The sequence below is a fragment of the Sapajus apella genome, unplaced genomic scaffold (assembly GCF_009761245.1).
Source record: "Sapajus apella isolate SASKATOON/1434 unplaced genomic scaffold, GSC_monkey_1.0 scaffold61, whole genome shotgun sequence".
Classification (NCBI taxonomy): domain Eukaryota; kingdom Metazoa; phylum Chordata; class Mammalia; order Primates; family Cebidae; genus Sapajus; species Sapajus apella.
In genome coordinates, this window is record NW_022437001.1 from 11,640,069 (window position 1) to 11,664,356 (window position 24,288).

At 36.8% G+C, this 24,288-nt stretch overlaps 1 protein-coding gene and 1 long non-coding RNA gene across 2 annotated transcripts in view; one reads left to right on the plus strand and one right to left on the minus strand.

The window, feature by feature from the left end:
- Positions 1-24,288, plus strand: part of RNF150 (ring finger protein 150) — a 283,735-nt gene that overhangs the window by 28,896 nt on the left and 230,551 nt on the right. The window lies entirely within an intron of this gene.
- Positions 181-23,085, minus strand: LOC116529013. The gene is made up of 3 exons (XR_004259337.1): positions 23,075-23,085; positions 14,695-14,707; positions 181-261 (listed from the first exon to the last, which is right to left on the minus strand). It is a non-coding gene; the product is annotated as an uncharacterized LOC116529013 (long non-coding RNA).

The following is a 24,288-nucleotide window of genomic DNA, read 5'->3' on the forward strand; positions in this document are numbered from 1 at the left end:
TGTGTTATCTTACACATGAAGTAATTGAGGTTTGCAGAGTTTGACTTCTACCTTGACTAGCCTAGCTAGGACTCAAACTCACATCTTCTTACTCTTAATTCAAAAGGGTTTTTCACTGTGTATATATATTTACTTTGTGGTTGTTAATTGAATACCCATTATGTAGCAGGTGTGTTAAATGCTAGCTAGAAAAGACAGCAAGACACCACTGTGTTCTTAAATGAGGTTGTAATCTATCAAGGAAGAAAAAAAATTAAAAAACTGACAAGGATACAGTGGATGTGTGATATTATCTGTGTGAACTAAGTTCTGTAGGAACACCCAGGATGATTAAATGGCCTGGAGATTTGAAGAAGGCTTTGCAGATGTGGCGAGGTTTTAAAATAAGCAGAGTTGTCAGAGAAGTAGAAGATGTGAACACTTTGAGCAAAAGAAACAGTTTATTTGATTGTGAAAGGAAGGTAAGTGGGCCAGAGTGACAGGGAGATGGGTTGTGTGGTGAAGTGAAACCGAAGAATAGTTTGAGATGGGGAGGGTGCTAAAGAGGTTGCGTATTTTCTTCTAGGTAGTAGGGAAACATTAAAGGTTTTTAAGCAAGTATCGTCAGAGCTGTATTTAAGAAATGGCTGTGCCAGCTGCACTGAGGAGTGTGTATAGGAAACATTGGTTTTTATGGAGTACTAATTACTGAGAGCAATAGTCTGGAGATTTTGGAAATAATTTCTAGAAACTGGTGTTTAAATAGGGTGGATTGAAAAATAATTGACATTTTTAAATGAGTAAATGATGGGAGATAACCTAAGAGAATGCAAGAAAGAGAGGAGGTATGGAAGGAAAATGTGGATTCAGTGATGGGTGTTTTGAATTTGAGCTTACTGAGGCCTGGCACGGGTATTGGCATAAATAGCATGGCTCTGATAGTTGAAATTATGAACATGGAGGGGACCGACCCAGGAGAAGGTGTAAGCTAAGGATAGAGACCTGGGCAGGGGAGAGCATTTGGGAGATTTGTGGCAGCAAGGAACATTTTGGTTAGAGGAAAGCTAAAACAAGTTAACTTATGGAAACCTCAGAATGAGAGAATTTCAGTAAAGGTGTACAGTGCCAGTGCTGCTGAGAGGTCAAGGGGCTGAGGTGCTGGATTTGACATGTAATAAAGTAGTTAGACTAGATGATACCAAAAGTCCAATTCAGTTATTATATTGGCCCCTGATTTGGGAAGTTTTCTGTAGGTATTTGGGAAAATGATAATACGAGGTAAGAAGTAGGCCAATTTGGAAAAATACCTTTAATTCAAAAAACTATCACCAGAGGGATTCCCACTTATATATGGGTATATACTTGGTACTGTCATTGTTCTAGCATTTAAATCTCTGGAAAGAATTTTGTGAATGTTTGGTGTATTGAATATGTACAATTCAGAAGACTCTCTAAATTTAACTCCCTAAGTAGGCATATAAGATTTAGATTGTAAAAATGAGGGCAAAGCATTGTCCCTATGTTAATATTTGGAGGTTAAATCATCATGGGGATAATCAGTGTCTGGAGGCTACAATTGGGATATATTGGAATATAAGAGATAAGGGTGTGTGTGTGTGTGTGTGTGTGTGTGTGTGTGTGTGTGTGTGTGTGTGTGTGTACAAGAGAGAGAAAGAGTGAGAGAGACAGCTTCATCACCATGAGGGAGCTGGGAGTGCCAAAGTCTCTGTTCAGCCCTTACTAGAATGATTTCAACTTATACATCCTTTCCAAACTCACAAATGTGTAAATGGGTACTTTAGAATCTTCATGTTTTGAATGATTGTCAGTGTTTATGCCCTTGCAAATACTGGCATTTCAGCAATAATTATTTTTCTGGCAAAAGGAAGTTGATGATTCAGCCTCCTCTTAATATGGCAACCAATTTGGATTTGGAACATTGAATAGAATCATCAATTGCTGTTGTTATACAGTGTATCATTTGTTGACAGCTTCAGAGAAGGGGAAGCAATGTTTTGCACAACATTGAATGTACCAATCTAATCTTAATGTATAAAGGATGCAAAGGTAAAATCTAGTCACTGGAACCTTGAAATCTTTTAATTGACTCCTTTTCTCCTCAAAGAATGAAAACCTTTCATTGTTCTTCTGCTATCAGTTGCAGCTCAGCTCTGACTACCATCAGCTTTATTAGAGATGATTTGAAATGGATAAAAGAAAAAGGTTTCTGCACTGAGAATTTTGCCAAGCAATGTTTTAAGCAATTGGGAAGATGGCTCTTATGGTTATGCTTGACACCCACGATATAGGGATGGGTAGAAATCTTTTGGGATCTCGGCTACTGAGCTCTAACCCATTGGAGTCATCTTCATTCATCATTTGTGTTCAGAGCAGCAGCCTGTGAACATTCCCCACAGGACTTTGGGGTGAGCCGATGAGGTGATATACACAAAGCAAGGAAACTTGACCTTCACTCCTTTCCCGTAGACCCCCAAGCTTTATCACTGTTTGCTTCCCTTTACAATCCCTGATTAGAACACACCATCTCCATTAAGTGAATCCGTATTGCAGTGTAACCTTAACTAATATGGGTTGACTCAGAGCTGAAGAAAAATTGACTGCTTTTTCCCCTGCAATCTTACTGTCTTTCCCTTTAATAAAAATTAAATGGGCATTCCTAGGCCACTTGTATATTGAATTTTGTGAAAATAGAATCACTCTAGTGGCTGAAGGAACAGAATTTGACATCTAAAGCTTCCACACTAGTGTTTCTGAGATTCCTTAGAAGTAGGTTGATTTAATTATATTTCCACCTGTCTCATTAACCTTTTATATTAGTTGTTTTCCTAACTGTAGTTCAAAAAATAAATTCAAAGGGTTATATAATCCTTTAAAAAATGAAGTAGAGGAAACCATTATAGTTCATTGCATGTGATATGGGTAGCTATTGTTTTGTGAATTTGTTTCATACATGCTGACATGTGTGTGTGCAAGGTCATGATGGATTTTAAAACTGCAGTCTTAGGTAATAATAACCCATGATTCCTGATGGTCTTTTCTCTATTCTGTAAAAACATCCACAGCAGCAAGCATTAGGATTCTATATAACCTCCCCATGTTACCCAGCAGTTAGGTAGCTGGCTGATACCTGCTGCGGCCACAATGTTTGCAAATAGAAGTTGTTTTTCACTTTTATTGTTACTTATTATTTCTGTTTATAGCTGATAGACGTCAGTGTTCAAGGGACAGTGTTTGGGTTAAGGCGGAGAGTCTTCACAACTCGGAGGCTAGTCTTTTCTGACATAAAACCATGAGAATCTATACAAGTTTTCCTCAGTTGTGCAGAAGAAGGCTTTGATAGTTTTTATTGGAGGCAAAGGGCTGTGGGTTCATATTGGAGAAGGATTTCCGGCAGCCTTTACCTCTCATGTGACCTGGCAAATGGGATCCACAATCTCTAGAGCAACATGAGTACAATTGATGGAGCCCACACAGTTAAGGGGAGAGGCTATGCTTTAATCACCAAACCACAGAGGATGGTGAGTCAAAGATTTTCTGAGTGGTATCTCCATTTCTGAAAGTGCCTGACAGTTGGAAGTACATGAGTATATGACAAAGAATCAGAAGACAAGAAGGAAGAGCTCTGGCAGTCATGACCACCCTGGCCGCTCCAGGTTACATTTTAGTAATACCTAGTGAAGACCCACAGTAGTAACACTGGAACCACATTTGAATTACCTACAGTTGCTTTTTATAGTTTTTATTTATCCAGTTATTTACTTTTGCTTGACACAACTGCTTAGGAAACCATGTACAGTTCCTAACATGGTATGAATTAAAATCTTACCCATGGCTATGTAAATTTAGACATTAAAAAGCCCTTCTTTGCGAATTATCAGCAGGCCTCCGAGCCATGGTCATCTGTTGCGGTAATCATGGTGCTGATGCCTGGTTGAGCAAAGGAAGCAGGATTTTCTATAGATAGAGTGGTTTGAGGATGAGGTTATTCTTGTTAGTGAACACTACCACTTACGTAGAAATTTCCTAACCACAGGGTGAATGTGACATTATCTTCCTCTTTTTTAGTATGAGAACAGTAAACCTGTAACTGCTCCCTGTGTTGCCAGGGAAAGTAGGTAGTGACTCACTCCTTGAGAATTCGTGCTGAAAGGCTGACATGATAATGACCTTTAAGAAAAGAAAGGATCAAGGAAAAATTATTTAATATGTGAGTTTATTGCCTTCCTTCCTTGTCTTTCCTTCTTATGTTCCATGTCTACTGGAACCCTAATTTTTTAGATGGGTAAATTTTTTAGATGCATGAAATCTTAATATTTTTTCTTCTTGTTAACAGCATTTGTATAGGATTGGTAGAGAAATAATTTGAATAAAAGACTAAAATGTGGTTTTATTTATACACCTTCTGTAGATATACTTGAAAGCTTCTTATAAATATAGTCATGTGCTACATAATGACATTTTGGCCAGTGAAAGACCACATATATGATGGTGGTCCCATAAGATTATAATGGAGCTGGCTGCGTGCAGTGGCTCACACCTGTAATCCCAGCACTTTGGGAGGTCAAGGCAGGTGGATCACTTGAGGTCGGTAGTTTGAGACCATCTCGACCAACATAGTGAAACCCTGCCTCTACTAAAAATGCAAAAGTTAGCCAGACATGGTGGCGTATTCTTGTAGTCCTAGCTACTCAGGAGGCTGAGACAGGCAAATCGCTTGAAACTGTGGTAAGCCAAGATTTTGCCACTGCACTCCAGCCTAGGCAACAGAGCAAGACTTCATCTCAAAAATAAATAAGTAGATAAAAGATTTTAATGGAGCTAAAAAAATTCCTACCATCTAGTGATGTTGTAGCTGTTGTAAGGTCATACTTAACACATTGCTCATGTGTTTGTGGTGATTCTGGTGTAAACAAACCTACTGAGCTGCAGTCCTGTGAAAGTGTAGCACATACAATTATGTACAGTACATAATACTTAATAACAACTATGTTATGGATTTATGCATTTATTATACTATTTATTATTTTAAAGTATACTCTATATACTTATTTCTAAAAGTTAGCCATAAAACACACTTGGGCAGGTACTTCAGGAGCTATTCCAAAAGACAGTATTCTCATCGCAGAAAATGACAGCTCCATGCATGTTATTGCCCCTGAAGACCTTCCAATGGGACAAGCTGTGGAGGTAGAGGATTGTGATATTGACTATCCTGACCCCGGGTAGGCCTAGGTGAATGCATGTGATTGTGTCTTAGCTTTTAACAAGAAAGTTTAAAAACTAAAATGAAAGATTCAAAAGTAGATAAAGTATAGAATAAGGATATTAACAAAATATTTTCGTATAGCTGTACAATATGAGTTTTAAGAAAAGGTTAACAAATACATTTATAAAGTAAAAATGTTACAGCAAGCTAAGGTTAATTTATTATTGAAGACAGAATAATTTTATAAAGCCTACAGTAGTGTATAATAATGTCCTAGGCCTTCATATTCACTCACCAATCACTCAAAGCAACTTTCGATCTTGCAAGCTGCATTCATGGTAAGTGCCCTAAATAGGTATACCATTTTTAATCTTTTATACTATATTTTTGCTGTACCTTTATTATGTATAGGTATACAGGTTCTTGTCATTGTGTTACAGTTGCCCACAGTATTCAAAACAGTAACATGCTGTACAGGTTTGTGGCGTAGGAGCAATAGGATGTACCATAAAGTTGGAATGTGTGATAGGCTATTCCAACTAGGTTTGCGTTGTGTATTCTGTGATGTTTCCATAATGATGACATGGGCTAAGGACACCTTTCTCAGGACCAGTCTCTGTTGTTATGCAACACGTCGCATGTCTCCTATCCTAGCATGGACCCTTGTGTAGTACCCTCAGTCATATCCATCCCAAGTTAGACATTGCTGAGGCTGAGCAAATGTTAAAAATGGAAAGGATGCAATAAAACTATGTTCCTGCATTGACTTTGCAATGTGTTAGATCAGACTACAGAATGAAAGTGTGAGCATTCTTGATAGCATTACTTATTTACTAGTAATATTTAGTAGTAGTAGTAGATGTACAGTACTTGTGATCAGAAATATTTGGGTTTACTGTCACTTGGATGTGGTAGAAGGAAGACTATTGTTTCTTTCTATTTGTAGAATCCATTCCAGAATTTCATCTCCAACTGAAGAGGAGAACCTCATACCTGTTCTTCTGAGACAGGATTATATACTTAACTCTTCCTGGAAGTTACTGCTTTTCTTAGGAAAGATTTAGAAGCAACTTAGAAATGTCGATTAAACAGATAAGGACTAGAACATAATTACCACACTATAGAATTATACAAATAGCATTTGGGTAAAGAAGTAAAATCTGGGTAGGAACTCCTACTTCCTTGAGATCTGGATTATGTTGATTTTTAACCTTTATTCTAGTCCTATACAAGTTGAAATGTTTCTGTAAGGTGTTTTTTTTTTTTTTTTTTTTTTTTAGCATTATAGGTGGCTTATATTTTCATGATTATCAGTTATCAAGGGATCTTTTGCAGGTGTCTCTTTCACACTACCTTGATGGAAATGTAACCAGCTTTCAGATACAGAAACACACTCCAAACCAAAGACCCTACAAAAACATACACACCATCACAATCACAATATCATTTTAGTATATAGAATTTTACTGAAAATCTGAGGGGTCACATCACATACTGTATAACTCAATACTGCATTTTAGAGTTCCTTGCTCTTAAAAGTTTTTTTCTTTTAATATATAACTTGGATGTTTTGGGGGGCACATCCCACTCTGTGCCATCATGCCAGATCACTACCTGGTGTGACCTTGTGTTCAGACTGACACCTCTAGTCTCTCACTTTTGCATCTACTCCCCTGAAATAAGTACTGCCTGAAAAGTCCAAACAGTTCCTTTTTTATTTAGTTTCTCAGCAGGAGAAACTTGCCAGGAGCCCCATTTCCCTCATGTTAGGTGAAGATACACATAGTTGGAATAAAGTCTCCATGGTGCCTTGCAATACTTTGACCATTAGTCGCCAGAAGTTTCTTTTCATCCTTGTCCTGTGCAGAATCCAATCTTGTTTCCCGTGGCTCCTTTCTCCTCCCTGTCTCTTCTCTTTCTTCTTCTGCTCTCTGAGCCAGAAAAATGCCTTCTTATCCAGATCAATCTGATATTCATACCTGATCAATATCTTCTGATCCAGAAGATAAATAATTTCTCTACTACTTTGTTGCAGAGCAGTTTCTACCTTTTCTTGAAGCTGTAGATGTGCTGCTCTTGAGTTCTCTCATTTTCTGCCCCCATCAAAGGTATTTCTTTCTTTTAGAATAATTACAGTGCCAACTTTTTGGAAAGTGACTTTTGTTCATCCTTTTATATCAGCAATAAAAAGTGTCATCATCCTACAAAATCATATTAAAATGATAAATAATAAATTATAGGATTAATTTTCAGTATAACTGTATAAGAATGGCAGAAATAATGAGATGCAGGGAGAACAATCACCAAATGGCCACATTTCAGGAAAAACTTCCTATTAAGAGTTTGATAATTATAGAATAGATTTTTTAAGGAAGTCCTCAAAGAACTCCATTCTCGTGATTGTTAAAAAAAAAAAAAAACTGGAAAAATAATTAGACGTGCTTTCAGAACCATTCTGCATTGGCTAAGATAAGTGTGTCAGAAGTCTAATAAAACTTTCTGATGTCTCTAACCTTGACTTTCAAGTCAACCCAGTCATTGTGCAATAAGGAAGGAAAACATAAATCAAACTCTTCTCTGCTAATGTAAGAGAGGCAATGTAGCAAAATCTTTAAGAACAGCAGCTTTGGAGAAAGACACATGAATTTGTTGTTGTTTTTATTACTGGGACAACAAGTGTCTAGAGTTGACGTTAAATATGTATAATAGAGCTAGAATATGGGCATTGGAAAAGACCTTAGAGATCATGGATTCCAAGTGCCCCCATCGAAAGATAAGGAAATTGAGACTCAGAAGGTAAAATTATTTCTGAAGGTCACATCTGTAGTCAGTGGCAGAGCCCGGATTAGGACCTGCAACTCTTGACTCCTAGTATGAGGCAACACCCACTATGTCTGTGGTCACACTGCACTTTGAGCATCATGAAGTTTTGCATTATGGAGTCTTGGCTGTGCTTGTGTGCCAGGACTGTCCCAGGGATGTCTGACTGGCCTGCCCTGGCACTTGGAGGCCTGTGCACTGGCAAGGGCAGAGGCCAAGAGCTTGGAGGGTGCAGAGGAGTAGGTATCAGGAAATATTTCTCACAAGACAGACTTTGGGTTGCCTCTGCTTATCACGTTATTATATTACCACCAAGCAGCCTGTGAAGGAACACAAAGTAAGTGCTGTCTAGGAAGACCTAGAATGTTCTTTGAGAGAAAATGTGATCAAAGGAAATTGGCCATAGGTTTTTAGTGTTTTATAATTTTGAATATATGCTGATGCTAATTGAAGTTATTTTTAGCTATGTGACATATTTATATGTGTGTGATTTTTCCCCACCCCATCTACAGGGGATTTTCATAAGGGAGGGAGGCATCTGAAGGAGATTGGTAAAATTTGAAATTCACTGGCAGCTTTTACTAGTTGAATTTGTCTCAGATCACAAGGAAAACCACTACTAACAAAATTAAAATAATGGGTAAACTAAGAAAAATATTTGCATGGCATATATCAAACCCAACTATTAAATATTGTTAATTAATAAAGAACTAACACAAAAATTAGAAACCACAAACACCCCATAGAAAAACATGTAAAAATGTAAAACAAGCAGTTTACAAAAAAATATAAATGGTTCAAAAAATGTAAGAAAAAAGTCTATCCTCATTACTAATCACAGACATATAAGTTAAAACATTGTATCATTTTTACATAAAATTGGCAATGATTAAGAAAAACAGCACAATGTCTAATATTAGATGGAGCTAGGGACACTGGATTCTCTTTTGTGGAATCAAAATTACCGTAAATTTTAAGGCCCACCATTATTTGACGTATTATTAAGAAAAATATGCCACCAATTAAACTGTGACACAAGGCTATCTTATTACTTAGAATTTCATTTTAAAGTTATAGTAAACTATTCTCCATATTTAGATGCAGACTTTAATCATTGATCATGCCTAACTATATGTATGAAGAAAATATAAGCAAAGTAAATTGGTTAAATGAGTGTTTTTCTAAAACTGTTTCACAGAATTCAACACTTCTGAATCACTTTTCAACTTAGAGTATCAATGTCCTTGTTTTGTTTCACACACATGTTATCGTTTGTGCTGTTGATGGCTTTGAGGATGTAGCATTACATAAAAGAATGCTCTGCTTATGTCTCTGGGATATTTTTCCAAGTCATTGGTGCCCATCCTGTGAGATTCAACTCTGACATTTCCTTGATCTTAAGGAAGGTATCAAAGTGTTTTCAGACAATAGCCAGCAGTTATAATTGCTTCTTGAAATGGTCTTTAAGTGGTTTTCTGGCTGGGTTATTGCAGGTTGGCATGGGCAGTGATAATCACATCACATCTGCCACCTGGCTGACTGTAATTCTGATTTCAGAGATGTTAAAATACAAAAACAAGAAATGGATTAAATGTGGAATTTGCAATTGTAGAAGCATAAATGATTGCAGCCTTTTTCACATTTGGCCATATGTACCCCCAAAAATTCTTTGCAATATATGTACTTTTGACCCAGAAAATAAGCCTTTAGGGATTTACTCTAACATAGTTGTTGTGAATGGACAATTTTATGAAGATATTTGTTTACTTTAAAAGTAAAAATTTTGAAATAACCCAGAGATATCCATATAGGGAGTTGGTTAAAGATATTTACTTTAAAAGTAAAAATTTTGAAATAACCCAGAGATATCCATATATGGGGAGTTGGTTAAACAAAGTAGAATATATTATTTTAGCATGCACCCATTATGCCAAACCTGGTCGTCTCTCTCTGTTCCAGAATGTGATGAACTTCAGTGAGAACTACATGTGCAGACAAAAAATAAATGCTTATGATGTTATAAGAGTAAAGTCATAAAACAACTTGTACAGTCAATTACCAACAATTTCTATTTTTCATTATGTTTTAAATTTTATATTACACTTATAGTTAAAAAGAATAATGCTATTTTTCCTAATGTGTCCAAGCCAGCAGTAGAAGGAGTTTCAGGTTTGCTGACATCACATTCACAGTGCACTCTCACAGATTATTCATTACATGGTATGCAGGTAAAGGGATAGATTAAAAAGCACTCAGGAGCACAGGAAGAGGCCACATGGAGCAGTTCAGGGAATAGATTTTTAAATGTTTATATGCTTAACAATTTTTGAGTACCGATATATCCAAAGCACTGTGATAGGTGGTGTGCACCTTCACAATACTTAAAAGAAGTAAAGGAGATTTGTAAACAAAACAGCATGGCATCTCCAAGAAGGGAAGAATTCATTCAAGCTTGGAGCTCAGTGGACTCGTTCTGGAGGAGGTGGAGTTTGAGTTAGGACAAAATTGGGAGAACGTGAGAACTCTGTTGAATTATAGGAGAAATCCACTTACACAAACAGACAAGCCATATGCTTTTAAAAAGTGCTATTCTTTCTAAAAGTGAACTACTTATTAAAGTATAACATGGATATATAAAAGTACACAAATCATAAATGTACTGCTTGATGGAGTTTCAAAAAGTGATCACACCAAGGTAGGAAACAAAATACTGAGTAATCCCATGAGCTCCCGCCATGCCCCTTTCTGGTCAATAACCTGCTCAAGGGTAATCAGTATCCCTACTTCAAATTTCATCGACTAAATTTCCCTGTTTTTGAACTTTATAGAGGCAGAATATACTCTTTTGTGTTTGGTGTCTTTCATTCAATATGGTATTTGTGAATTTCATTCATGGTGTTTTTGGTAGATATACAGTCATGCATCGCTTAATCACGGGGATCTCTTTCTGAGAAATGTGTCATTAGGCAATTTTGTCATTGTGAGAACATCATGGAGTCATTTACACAAACTTATTACACTATATTATACCATATAGCCTATTGCTCCCAGGCGATAAACTTGTAAAACATGTTACTGTACCTAATACTGTAGGCTGTTGTACCACAATGTTAAGATATGTTTGTGTATCTAAGATCTTTAAAAATGGAAAAAGCACAGTAAAATATGATACAAAAGATAAAAATGATACATCTGTTAAGGGCACTTAGTATGAATGGAACTTGCAAAACCAGAAGTTGCTCTAGGTGAGACAGTGGTTGAGTTTTGGGTGAATGTGAAGGCCCAGGTCATTCCTATTCTCTATTACAGACTTAGTAAACACTGTGAACTTAGAGTACACTACATTTATTTAAATTTTTTTCTTTAATTAACCTAATTTACTATGACTTTTCTACTTTATAAACTTTTTAAATTTTTAAAGGTTTTGATTCTTTTATAGCTATACAAATTTTTTTAAGGTTTTGACTCATTGCTGTACAAAAATTTTTTTCTATATTTTTATTCTATAAGCTTTTTATTAAAAAAATTTTTTTTTTACTTTTTAAACTTTTTTGTTAAATAAGACACAAACACACACATTAGCCTATGATCAAACAGGGTCAAGAACGTCATTATCACTGTCTTCTACCTCCACATCTTGTCCCACTGGAAAGTCTTAGTCTTCAGGAGCAATAACACACATGGAGCTGTCATCTGCTGTGAAAACAATGTCTTCTTCTGGATACCTTTGAAAGGACATACCTAAGGCTGTTTCAGAGATTTTTTTTCTTTTTTATAATTATAAGTACACTTTAAATGATATAGTGTAAAATACATAAAGTACATAAATCAGTAACATCATTATTAAATACTATGTACTCTACATAATTGTGTGTGCTACTTTTATATGACTGACACTGCAGTAGGTTTTCTTATACCAGCATCACCACAAAAACATGAATAATGTGTTGTGCTATGATGCTATGACAGCTATGAAGTTACTGGACAGTAGAATTTTTCAGCTCTAATATAATCTTAGGAGATCACTGTCATATATGCAGTCCTTTGTTGACCAAAACATTATTATGTGGCACATGACTATAGTTGCAAACTATGCTGTGGTATAGACTTAACCTCACAAAGGTCATAAAAGTATATTAATCATCTTTGTAATCTCAATGTCTATTCCATATTGGCTCAGAATTGGCATAAAGTTTTGCAAAATACATGGATGGAAGGCTGAAAGAAATTAATTTTCTGAGCAAGAAATCCCTATGACAACATCACAGGCATTTATTTTATGTCTGCACATGCAGTTCTCATTGAAGTTCCTCACATTCTGGAACAGAGAGGGATGACCGGGTTTGGCATAATGAGTTGCCAGAAGAATATGTTCTCAACAAACAGCTGTCAGGACCTAAGGTGTTTCTGGCACTGAGCAAGGCTCCGGTGATACTGAGATGTACACAAGAAGATCCCTTGTTTTATGGAACTCACATTCTGTTTGGGCAGAAGTAAAAAGATTCCCAAATAACACAGGTCTGCAGATTATGGTCTGTTTTTTAAATAATACTTTTGGTATTTCAAATCCTGTCTCTGATAAAATGGCATGAAGGTGGTATTAATTGGATGATCATTTTTCCATTGAGGACATGGCTGTCTTTAAATGAAACCTGAAAGATTTTCAGACCTAGAAAGAGCATTAGAGAACATCAAGTCCCACATAAAGATCTTCTTTCTTAGGTTATCAGGCATTATTAACAAAAAAAGAAATTTTGAAGCACATTTAGGGATAAAAGAAATACAACACTGGTGATTTTTGAAGTTTCTTGGAATTTTAGTCAAGTATTCAGAGTACTTTCTCTACTTGGTTAAGCAAGACTTTGAGGGCCCTTGTCTGTGTAATGGAATATGCAGTTTTGTAAATCATTTTGTTGTCTTGTTCAGAGTCAAAAGAGAGATGATTTGATTGCAATAAACTTAAATGCCATCTTTTCTGAAGTGAACAAATATTAAAGTATCATTAGATATTATATCTTTAATTGTATTGCATGACTTGCATCTTAGCAAAATGAAAGCTGGATAAGTATGTTCATCCTTTGGAGGTACTTCAAACATGTAGTAGAAAAATATCTTCCTAAAATGGGTATTATTCATTGTTTTAGAAGCTAAAAACTCTCTTTAGTATTAAAAAATATGTTTGAATGCACACTACTCCTGCTTTACCAAACATACCAAAATCAAAAACAGATGCATATCATATAAGAAGTAAATGTGACTATTCATCCTCCCCTGCACAGGTAACTACTCATTTCCCATTGTAGAGGTGGTTAACTACTGTTAACTGTTGTATGTATACATGCACAGAACTTTTAAAATATATATATAAAATACCTCATGTTTGCATAAGAGTGCATGTAACGTGTGAGTTTAAAGACTAATGATAAACAACTAATTAAAAATGTTCACAGCACTCAGTATCCTAATTAGATTATTAATAAACAGCACATTAACAACCTTTGGATTCCCTTGGTGATTATATTTCTCTCTCTTGCCCAGAGGCAGCCACTATCTTGAAGTCTTTAAATCATTCTTTTGTGTTGATGTTTAATTTTTATATGTGAAACCATAAAAAAAATATGAATATACACATATGCTTATTTTACTTGCTTTATGCACTATATAAAAATGTGTGGGTATATATATCAATGCTCTCCCTATAAACTTGGTATGCAAATTGTATGCAACTAAACAGATTAATTTTACATAATGGAATTATTTTGTATCTGATTTTTTCCTTAGAATTATGTTTTTGAGATTCAGTCATTTTAAAGCATGTAATATATATAGTCCATTGCATGAATATGCCACAATTTATCTATTTTATCGCTTCTCTAGTTGACTGAAATTTGGGTTGTTTCATTTTTGTTATTGTTTTTAATAAAGGCTTTTGCTCCTTATGAGAGAAGCGTCTGGGTGAGGAGTACGCAGCTGATTCCTTTCTCTACACAGTGGTTCCTTCCTGTCGTGTTCCTTGTCCTAGTCTTCTGGGGAGAACTCAGTGGAACCTTATGGAAGAGAGCTTACTGCTGAATACAAAGCCCTCTGTGTTTGCGGCCCCCACCTATTACAGACTTAGGTGTTAGCCCACATTTGGCCTCCAACAATTTCTTAGAATGGTAGCTGGTTTCTTCTTACCCCTTCTTGGGGTGACTGGCCCACCTTCGGGTGAGCTAGTTGGAACATCCCTTTTCTTTTCTTCTTAGAGGAGACTGTCCCTCCTTGGAAATCATTCTTTTTATTTACTCTGTGCCCTCAACTCAGCTCTCTGATAGGGTCAAGGAAATTTACCATTTTGTAGTTTTTTTCTCATTGTTAAGTGGAAACAGCACTCTTCCCTGCTTTCTAAATCAAATGTAGAAGCAGCAGCTCCATTTTCTAGCATTTTGATTCTATTTATTTACTTTTCATAGCATACATTAGATACATATTATATAAATAATGTTTATCTGGACTGTCACATATGTTTACCATGCTGAAACAGACAGCAGCCAACAGACCTCCCATGAGGACATGGCTTTTTATGGCATCTGTAGTTTTTATTTAAAACTTTCAAATTAATAACCAATGTTTGTGAGAAATGTGATGTTACATAGAAATTCAGTTTTCCAACTTCTCTGGAAAAAAACAAACAAAAAAAAACTGATGGCCATAATTCCTGAAAAGCAATAATCACCAAGAGCTGAGCATCTGTGCCATCTAAAGATAGGGCCTGTGTTCACTAGTTCCATTGTGTCTTCTTGACTTGCTCCCTGCATTTATAGACCCTGTAGCCATCTGAGGCCATGAACCCAGCATTTAGGTATCATGTTTTATGTGTGTAACTTGAAGACACATTGGCTCTTTAAACTGTTTACATCACTATTTTGATTTGGTGGCCATGAGCCTCTAAAATTGCCTTCTAAGTATGCCACTAAGTTAAGCTTCCACCTCCTATGCTTGCTTATATGATAGGCTTTGTGCATCCATGAATGTAGAGGTAGGTTTTTTCCCATCTAGCCCATTAAATTTTATTTGATTGCATCAACCCATCTTTTCTGTTACTTAAAGTTGTATGTCTTTTTATATCCCAATTCATTTATCCATCATATTAGTTATTAGCCTTAAGCTTAGATGCACTACAAATAACAGAAAGTCCAAATAATACTGACTTAAACCAAGTAGAAGCTTCCCTTCCATAAAAACAAAGCATAGAATTTTACTCTCCACGGTTATTTCAGCAGCTTTGTAATGTTCAGTGACCAAGGCTTCTCTTAATATTGTTCCTCCTCCATCTTCAATGCACATTCTAGGGCTGCTCAAACTGCCCCCTAGGATTGGTAAGAAGTCACATGTTAACACTGTCACACTTGCCTTTTGTGAGCACCTAGATCAGCACTAAGCTACAAAGGAGGCTGGAAAATGCTGATTTTATTCAAGATGTCCATGTGCCCAGGTAAATAGGTAGTTTATTGAAGAAAGATATTGCCAGAGCACTAGCAGCCTTGTCTCTAGTTTTTTGTCATCTATAAATATAATGATGGTGGGATTCATGTGTTACTGATTAAAAGCATGAGAATAGAACTCTGCGACATGTTGCTATAGACTTACCTTCAGGTATCTTGAGTATAATGGAACAAGTAAGCGTTTGACAAGAAGACAAAAAATAATCCTGGGTATAATTTGGTAAATATTCCAAGATTAGAGAAAGGCAACTTAGATTATGAGAGTATCTTCTAGTGTTCTAATAGAATAGGGACACTCCCACAATTACAAGGAATTTCTTTATTATGCATTGGGTATATGTCTATACAACAGGCCTCATGCTGCCAAAATTAGATCAGAAATGCAGTGAGTTATTAGAAAATTAGTATGTCTTTTCTACTTGTAAGTCCCGAGAACACTTTTCCCTGGTCACGTTTGTTTTCATGACACAAGTAATAAGTTTTCAGTCACTTTTCTTTTCCTTTTAGAGCTGTTCCTACCCTCTTTCTTACGCAGGATTCTTCCCTGTCCCCCAGTTGGCTAGGAATCCAAGATTCCTCTTCTCTGTCCCTCTCAACAACAGGCACCTATGCCCTTATCTGTGGTTAAACCAGAGTCTCTGGTCCATAGTTTCTGACTCTTTCAGAGGTAATAGTAGTAGGAATCCTACCTATTATCTCTGATTTGACATATTCCTAGAGGGAGACAGAGCCCATCAAATCCTGTGGTAGAAGAGCTCATTATGCACTCCTGTCCGCCTGCTATGTCAGATTTATCTGCCTTGAGGTTTCTAGGGTCCAACCAAGACAACAGAAGAAGTAGCAACTAGCTCTTCTTCCTTTGCATCTCTGAGGGCCTCTGGGCCACAGAACACCTCAGTAGACACTGCCTTCCTAGAGACCAATCTTCAAAGAGTTTAGGTCAGCAAGAAAATTCGTCTGAGTGTTTCCAGAGACTTTGTTAGCAATTATTGCCAACAAAGTAATAAAATACTAGAAGCTGAGGTCTGGTTTTCTCCCTTCCTCCCTACTCCTTTCCTCTACTTCTCTCTCTTCAAGTGTGTGTGTGTGTGTGTGTGTGTGTGTGTGTGTGTGTGTGTGTGTGTGTATAAAAGCAAAGTGTTTCTACACCTTATATTTCTGAGGTGATATGACAGCAATTCTTGACAACTGCAGAGCTGCCAAATTTGCATGTAACCAACATTAAAAAAAAGATGTAGCTGAATTTCCCATTGAATTGCTTTTCTTTAGTTTACTTTTTAATTACAATTCCTCCCAGGCAAATTTCTTCTAAGGTTTTATCAGTATTTTAAGACAATAAAGAACATTAGTTGTCATACTAATATTTAATATAACTCGTACAAACAGGTTTAGGTTCTTTCAAGGCTAGTTTCTCCTTCAAGTTGGCTTCAACCTCCTACGAATTCTGATCATTCTGGTAACCTAATCATTTTATCTATCCTCTCTTCCTTTCATGGAATGAGAAGAAGAATTCAGGAGACTGAGATGAGTTTCAGGGCACAGTGTATATGCCAGGGGGACAGCTACTGTACAATAAATGCCTACTATGTGATAGGCACTTTATGGACATTTGGTAGCACATTTGATCTTTACAATTCGCGAAAATGAAAAGTCGTTTTTGATATCCCAGTTTATATATGACCAAATGGAGTCTCAGAAAGTTTAATTTGTCTATAGTTTACACATCTAGTAAATGACAAAGATGATATGAAAACCTACTCTGGTGGACTTCAGAGCCCATCTTCCTTCCACTAAGGTACACTGCTCTGTAAAGGGCAGGCACATGTCATCAAATGAAGGGACATTGCCCACCACTGCTGGGACTCTCTAGAGGATGCCTTGATGACCAGACTCAGGAATTCCAAATTGATTGGTAAGCATGCACTTTTTCCTGTTAATAAATAAAAGTTCATGAAACAGTGTTATAAAAGATGTAACTACCATCATTACAGACACATTCTTCCAGTCCCACTTACATTGGGTGAGGAATTTTTTCTCTAATAAGGGTCACTGACTCACAGTAAAAAAGTTAATCAAGGGCTATATGGAAGAAAAATAGTGCATTGTGATTTTAAAAGTAAACATAAAAGCTTGAGTAATCTTTAAAATGAGAGCAGGACCTATAAAATATTTCTTATTAGCTACTGTACAACAAGCATTTCAAAACAGACATGATTTCATTACGTTGAAAGTTAAAAGAGATGAGGAAAAAAGAGAAAGGTAGGAAGAGAAGTGAAAGAAGTCATTAGAGATGTAAGGTGGAAGTAGATAATTAGCCCAATAGAGCAAGATAAAGGAGGGGTTGCATAAAGATGGAGCGGGAAAGGTAGAGGTACAAAAGAGTAGTAGAAAAATACGCACTTATAAAATGTGGTATATATACACCATGGAATAGTATGCCGCCATAAAAAAGAGCATGGTCATGTCTTTTGCAGGAACATGGATGAAGATGGAGGCTAACATCCTTCGAACTAATGCAGGAGCATAAAACCAAATGCCGCATGTTCTCACTTATAAGTGGGAGCTAAATGATAACACAAGGAAACAACAGACACTGCAGTCTACTTGAGGGGGAGGGTAGGAGGAAGGAGAGGAGCAGACAAGATAACTATTGAGCAGTGAGCTTAAGACCTGGTTGATATAATAATATGTACAACAAACCTCCACGAGACATGTTTACGTAACAAGCATTCACATGTACCCCACAAACCTAAAATAAAAAAATTTTAATAAAAAAGCAATAGCTAGAAAGTAAATAAAAGTTTCGAATTGTATTGACAACAAAAAAAGAGAAAAATGTGCACATATAGAGAAGAGAGAAAAGGAAAGGTTTTCTGAAGTACCACTCCTTAGCTTCCTGTTCAGCTGGGCTGTTGACTTTGTATTATTGTCACAAGGAAGTGTCGATTTTATTTCAAATTAATAGTAGTAGTTTATTTATACAAACCAGGATAAAGAGCATAATTTCAACTCTGGCCGTCTAATGTAGGTATCTCTCTTCAATACCTGAAGAATTCTGTGTTTTAGTAGGAGCATCAAAGGGGGGCATTGGCATTAAATAAATATTATAAAGTATACAAATCTGATTTAGCAATTTAAGTATAAACCTTTATTTACTAAACCAGGAAGTAAGATTATTTGCATATAGTTCATCTACAGTACTAATTAAGTTGATATCAGTTCACTGCTTTTGTGCATGCACACATACCTTCTAATTAAAAGCAAGTTGGCCTTAACAACAATAGAATACTGAACAAAATTTAAGGCAAAAGCATTAATAGGGGTATAGTCAGATATTATCATTATTAACAGGAATAATCCACTAAGAAGATGCTGCAATCATGATTGTTCTATACCTACATGGTAGATCTTAAATAAAAAAGAAAACCTGGTAAACTTAGCACACCTTCATCCGAGACAAGTAGATCAAGCAAAGTAATCATTTGAAGGATGCAGAAAATCTGAACACGATATATAGTAAGTTTATGTATAGAGAGAGCATGGGGTCAGCAAGGTGGCAAGGTAGCTTTCTTCTCCCACCCCTTGGCAACTCGTTACCCTTTCTGTTTGTCTGTTTTTCCTGCTTGACATTGGCACGTAGGAGTGGATGTGTGTGTGTGTGAAGCTCTTCTCATTCCTGTATCTTTTAAGCTCCATTAGCATTAAGTTTAATTTACTCTTCAAACTCTTCCTATTAAATGTATCTTCTCTGTTTCTTTTTCATCTTCTCCTGGTGAAATGGCATTAGATTAGGACAATATTAGAATTTTTAAAATGATTTTTCTTCTTATTAGCTTCTAGTGTCTGATTACAAAATCACCTTGCTTAAGAATCTAACATGATTTCTCATTACACCTCTTAGTCTGATCATGCATGAATTGCTATGCTTGTCTCACCATAGCTGTCCGTTCCAGTTACTTTTGCTTTATAAACAACTGCCCCAGAATCTAAGTGCCAAAAAACAATTTTTTATGCTCACAGATTCTTTGGGTCAGGAATTTAGACAGAGCCTAGAGGGGATGACTTATCTTTGATCCCCAGTACGGTATCTGAGATCTCAGAGAATACTCAAAAGCTTGGTATGATTTGATGGCTGGGGTAGTCTGGCACCATCTTCAGCCATATGTCAGGCAGTTGTTGCTGACTCTCCAGAGACCTCATCTGGGATGTTGACTGGAGCACCTCCATGGGGCCTCTCTGTATTGTCTGTTCACCTGGCTGGTTTGGAATTCCTCACAGCATTGTGGCTAGGTCCCTGATATGGTTTGGCTGTTTCTCCACCCAAATCTCTTCTTGAACTGTAGTTCCCATAATCCCCACATGTCATGGGAGGGAGTAAGTCTCACAAGATCTCATGGTTTTATAAAGGGCAGTTCCCCTGCACACACTCTCTTGCCTGCTGCCAATGTAAGGCATGTCTTTGCTCCTCCTTCACCTTCCACCATGATTGTGAGACCTCTCCAGCCATGTGAAACTGTTGAATCCATTAAATTTTCTTACCCAGTCTCAGGTATTTCTTTTAGCAGTATGAAAATAGGCTAATACAGCACCAAGAGTGAGCATAATGAGACAGCAAGCCATTTTTATGATGTAGCCCTCAGAAGTTACAGAACATCACTCTGCCATATTATATTGGCAAGGGAAGTCATCAAGGTCTGCTCAGTCAGGTGGAAAGAGAGGGCTGTTGACCTCACCTCTTTATGAGAGGAACATCTTTGTCACATTGTAAGAAGGACATAAAATATGAGAGATACTATGGTGGCATACCTGTCAAATACAGTTTACCACACTGTCCAACCCAAATTTTGACAAAGCGAATCTTTTATTTCACCATCATTTCACCTCTTTGTTCTGCAGGCTTATTCCGAAGGATGCACTCTAGTTCATGTGACCTCTATACTGGAATTGTCTGTGAGAAGCTTCTCTGCTGATCAAAATCCTACACATCCTTTAAGACCAACTCAATTCCCAGGCTGCCGAGAGCAGACTTGCTGGGGGAAAAATGTTTTTCTGTTATTTTGAAGGTCCATTTTGTTTCCACAGTTGGCATAATTTAAGACACTGTTGGAGTTAAAATAGTTATTGACATTATTTTTAAAATGTTATATCTCTAGTATTTACCTTTGTGTTGAATTTTTCTTGTTGCTGCTATTTTAGGCTATGTTTTTTCTTCCTGCTCTGAGGTAGAAAGGCAGGATTAGTAGCACATTGATGGTTGAGGGCTGCCATAAAATCTGACCAAAGGGCTTTACAACCAACATTGTGCCCATTTCCCGGGGTTTATCTATTTACTCTGTAGATTCTCTCTTTTAAAAGGGGTAAAACTCTTTAGTTTTGTTTCCTGAGAAAAAATTAAATCCCATATATTCATCATGTTTCAGAAATATAGCTTGAACAGATATTTCAGATTATATAATATTGCTACAAACCCAAGTGAATTATAAGAAAATGTTTTCAGTTATTTCGGAGAAGGTGATAGTACTCAAGGTCATGGAAACAGTTATCTGCTAAGCTGATAATGTCATTAAAATGATGAACATTCAAGAGTACTGAATGGTATTTCTGGTTTATGCCTGGGAATGAAATGGGTGTATTCTATTTGAATATGCATTCTACTTAAGTTTAAATATCATGATTCAAATTAGGGACAGTATCACCCATACCACATTAAATGATTTATTAAGAAATAGAAATTAGGTATATATGTACAGACATAGGATTGGGGGGCAGGGGTATAAAATCTGTTAACTTGATTTTCTTTTACATTTCCAAAGAGCATAACTTTAATCTCTATTCAGTCTCCATTTATGCATATTTTAGTAAAGCTTTATTCAGTTGCCTTGGTAGTTTTCATAGATGCCCAAAAAGGAATCTGAGTCTTGTGGGGGATTTGAACCATGTAGTTGTGAGTTGTGTATACACATTCTGCCACGCTGACCAAAGGGCTTTACAACAAAGATTGTGCCCATTCTCAGGGGCTGTATGCCTTTGGGGAAAAAAACGAATGGAAAAATGGATTCACTTCCTGTGACATCCCATTTCCTACTGATCAGGGTCCTCATTTTGCCCTTCACACTCATGTCTTTTTATGATGCTGTGTCTTAGTTTGGTTCAACACCTCCTGTGACTTCAGCTTTATAATTTCCAAACAAGGTAGAGCCAGCATTACGTACTAAAATCAGTACCACCAACGTGTAAATCAAACCTGTGGATATTTCTGAGCTAGAGTAGAAAAGGAAGAGGAGCAGGGCAAGAGAAAAAAAAAAGGGGGGGCTTAATTTAAGAAGAGATTGTGGTGTTCAGCCCAGAAAATTTCCAGTGAGTGTCACTAGATTCATTTTTTGAGTATGGTTGTTGATGGTGTTTTTCCTGTTACGGGGGAAAAAAGCCATTATCTAAAAATCCTATTCCTAGTTATACGAATGCAAAAGAATTGGCTTTCTCTGTGTGCTTTTTGAGTTTTTGGGAAACTGCCCTATGGTTGGAGGGGGAAATTATGTAGTACTATTATTTGGTTCCCCATCTTTGATGAGCCATTCTGACAGTTCATTTGGAGTGTGCCTTTCATGACAGTGGCTTAAAAGTCAGAGAACATGGGATTAACTTATTTTTAGACAATATAATTAAGTATCTACAGAGGGTCTAAAAAGGTTTGGAAACACAGTGTGGGTATATTATTATACTTACTATACATATATTTTTCAGATTAATTCTTGTACCTGCTGTTTTAAATGTAGAGTCCCTTCACCTGAAGATGGAAGAAGAAATATATTGGGCATGATATTTATAAATGTAGCTAACATACTATGTAAAAAATAATTTTATGCTGTGTTTCTTGATATTGCTATATTAGGCTATGTTTTTTCTTCCTGCTTTGAGGTAGAAAGGCAGGATTAGGAGCACATTGAGGGTTGAGGGCTGCCATAAAATCATTTGTCTCAGGAAATGAAGACCAGAACAGTCAGGAAATGCTAGGAAAACCAGTAATGGTGTACATGACTGCTGAACAGGAACTGAATTGAATCCCTAAGTCACCCTGTGCATTGCTTTCAAAGTTACATTGTTTCTAGGAAACATGGTCCCTAACATTTATAGCCATTACATAGGAATCACTATTTAATACCTCAGTTATTATGTATGTTGCCTTTAGGCTTTTTTTCCAAAAAAAAAAAAAAAAAAAGCCTTCAGGGAATTTGACCAATAATACGTATAACTGCTTTGGATTATTTTAGTCCCTTTTCTCCGAAGAGTTCAGAACAGCAGAGGAACTCAGAGCCCAAATGGTTGCGCTGCAGCGGTGCCTCTTGCCCATGTGTTGTGGCTGTGCAATTAACCCAAATGACCAAACTGAAGCATGCTTTTGGGAGGCAGACTGCTTTGCTTTCTTTGATACAAACACGTAATTATACTTTCACAGTGAAACAGTATTGAATGAGAGTGACCATAAAACTCTGAGAGCCCTAGGGTACAAGCAGAACAGTTTATGATTGTGAAAATTAAAATGAATTCTCCACAGGGTGTAAACAAAACAACTGAAACCTTTTCTATTCGTTGATATTGAATGGAGGTGTATGCAGACATTGTTGAAGGAATAAGTAAGTTCTTTTAACATACATGAAAATTGTCTATCTCTAAAAGAATAACTGTTTTTTAAAAATCAGCCTATTCTCTAAGTATAGGTAGATACACACACACATAGAGACACAGACACATTAAAGAATAGTTCAATCTGTTCTAAAAGATTGTGGACCTCACCTCTATTTTGTCTGTGCCTTTATTTTTATAATTCCTTTAACCAGTATTCAGGTTTTTTGTCTGTTTGTTTGTTTGTTTGTTTTACCAATTTTTGGAAGACAAAAATGCAACTCTTTATATTGGGAAATTTTGTGAATTTAAAGCTGCCAAACATGAAACCCATGAGATCCCTCCTATGCTGAGATTTGGTTGGCAGTGCTATTTTCTTGCCTCTGTCCAAAGGAAGCACTGGTCTTTAGGTGCTTCCATTTTGGACAGTGTGTTTCCTTTTGCCTCATTTATTTGCTGCTCTCTATTGTAGCATAAGAAGCCCTCTTCTGTGTTCCCTTTGCTTAGAGTGAGTTGCTTGGCAGATGAAGTTCAGATGGAACATGGCAAGCGAATAGAGAAAACTTAGCTAACTTAAACAGTTCAACTAACATCTAAACGCCATTTATTTCAATGACTGATAGGGCTGTTCATAAAATAGAATTGTCCCAATGCAGACATATCTTTAGCCCTGGACTTCTTTTCAGAAATTTGAGCATTACTGACATTATGGCAGTAATGGCTGCTTGCATTTGACAGTGACACTGTCCATACTGGCCACTTATTAAAGGGTAACATCTTAGAAATCCTGCTGCTCCACAATGGTGACAATTGCATTGGACATGTGACCCAGTAAACAGGTCACTCCACTCAGAGCCATACCTGCAGGTCTCGTTAAGTAATCAGAATTCTCACATTCGGCCCACCGGCTGTTCTTTCTTTGTGGTAGCCCCCTGCTTCTGGAATTCCTACTGACTTCCTTTCTCAGCGTCACTGTATCTTTACCTCCAGTGGTGCCTTCCCTGGAGGACATGTGCAGCTCCAGAATCCTAATATCTCCAATTACTGTCATTCTGTCTTGAGGACTGATTCTAAAGCTCCATAGAACTAAGCTTAGATGGTAACAGCTGACACATTCTCCCCTTGCCCTTTCTCTCACAAATCTAATGTCCTCAG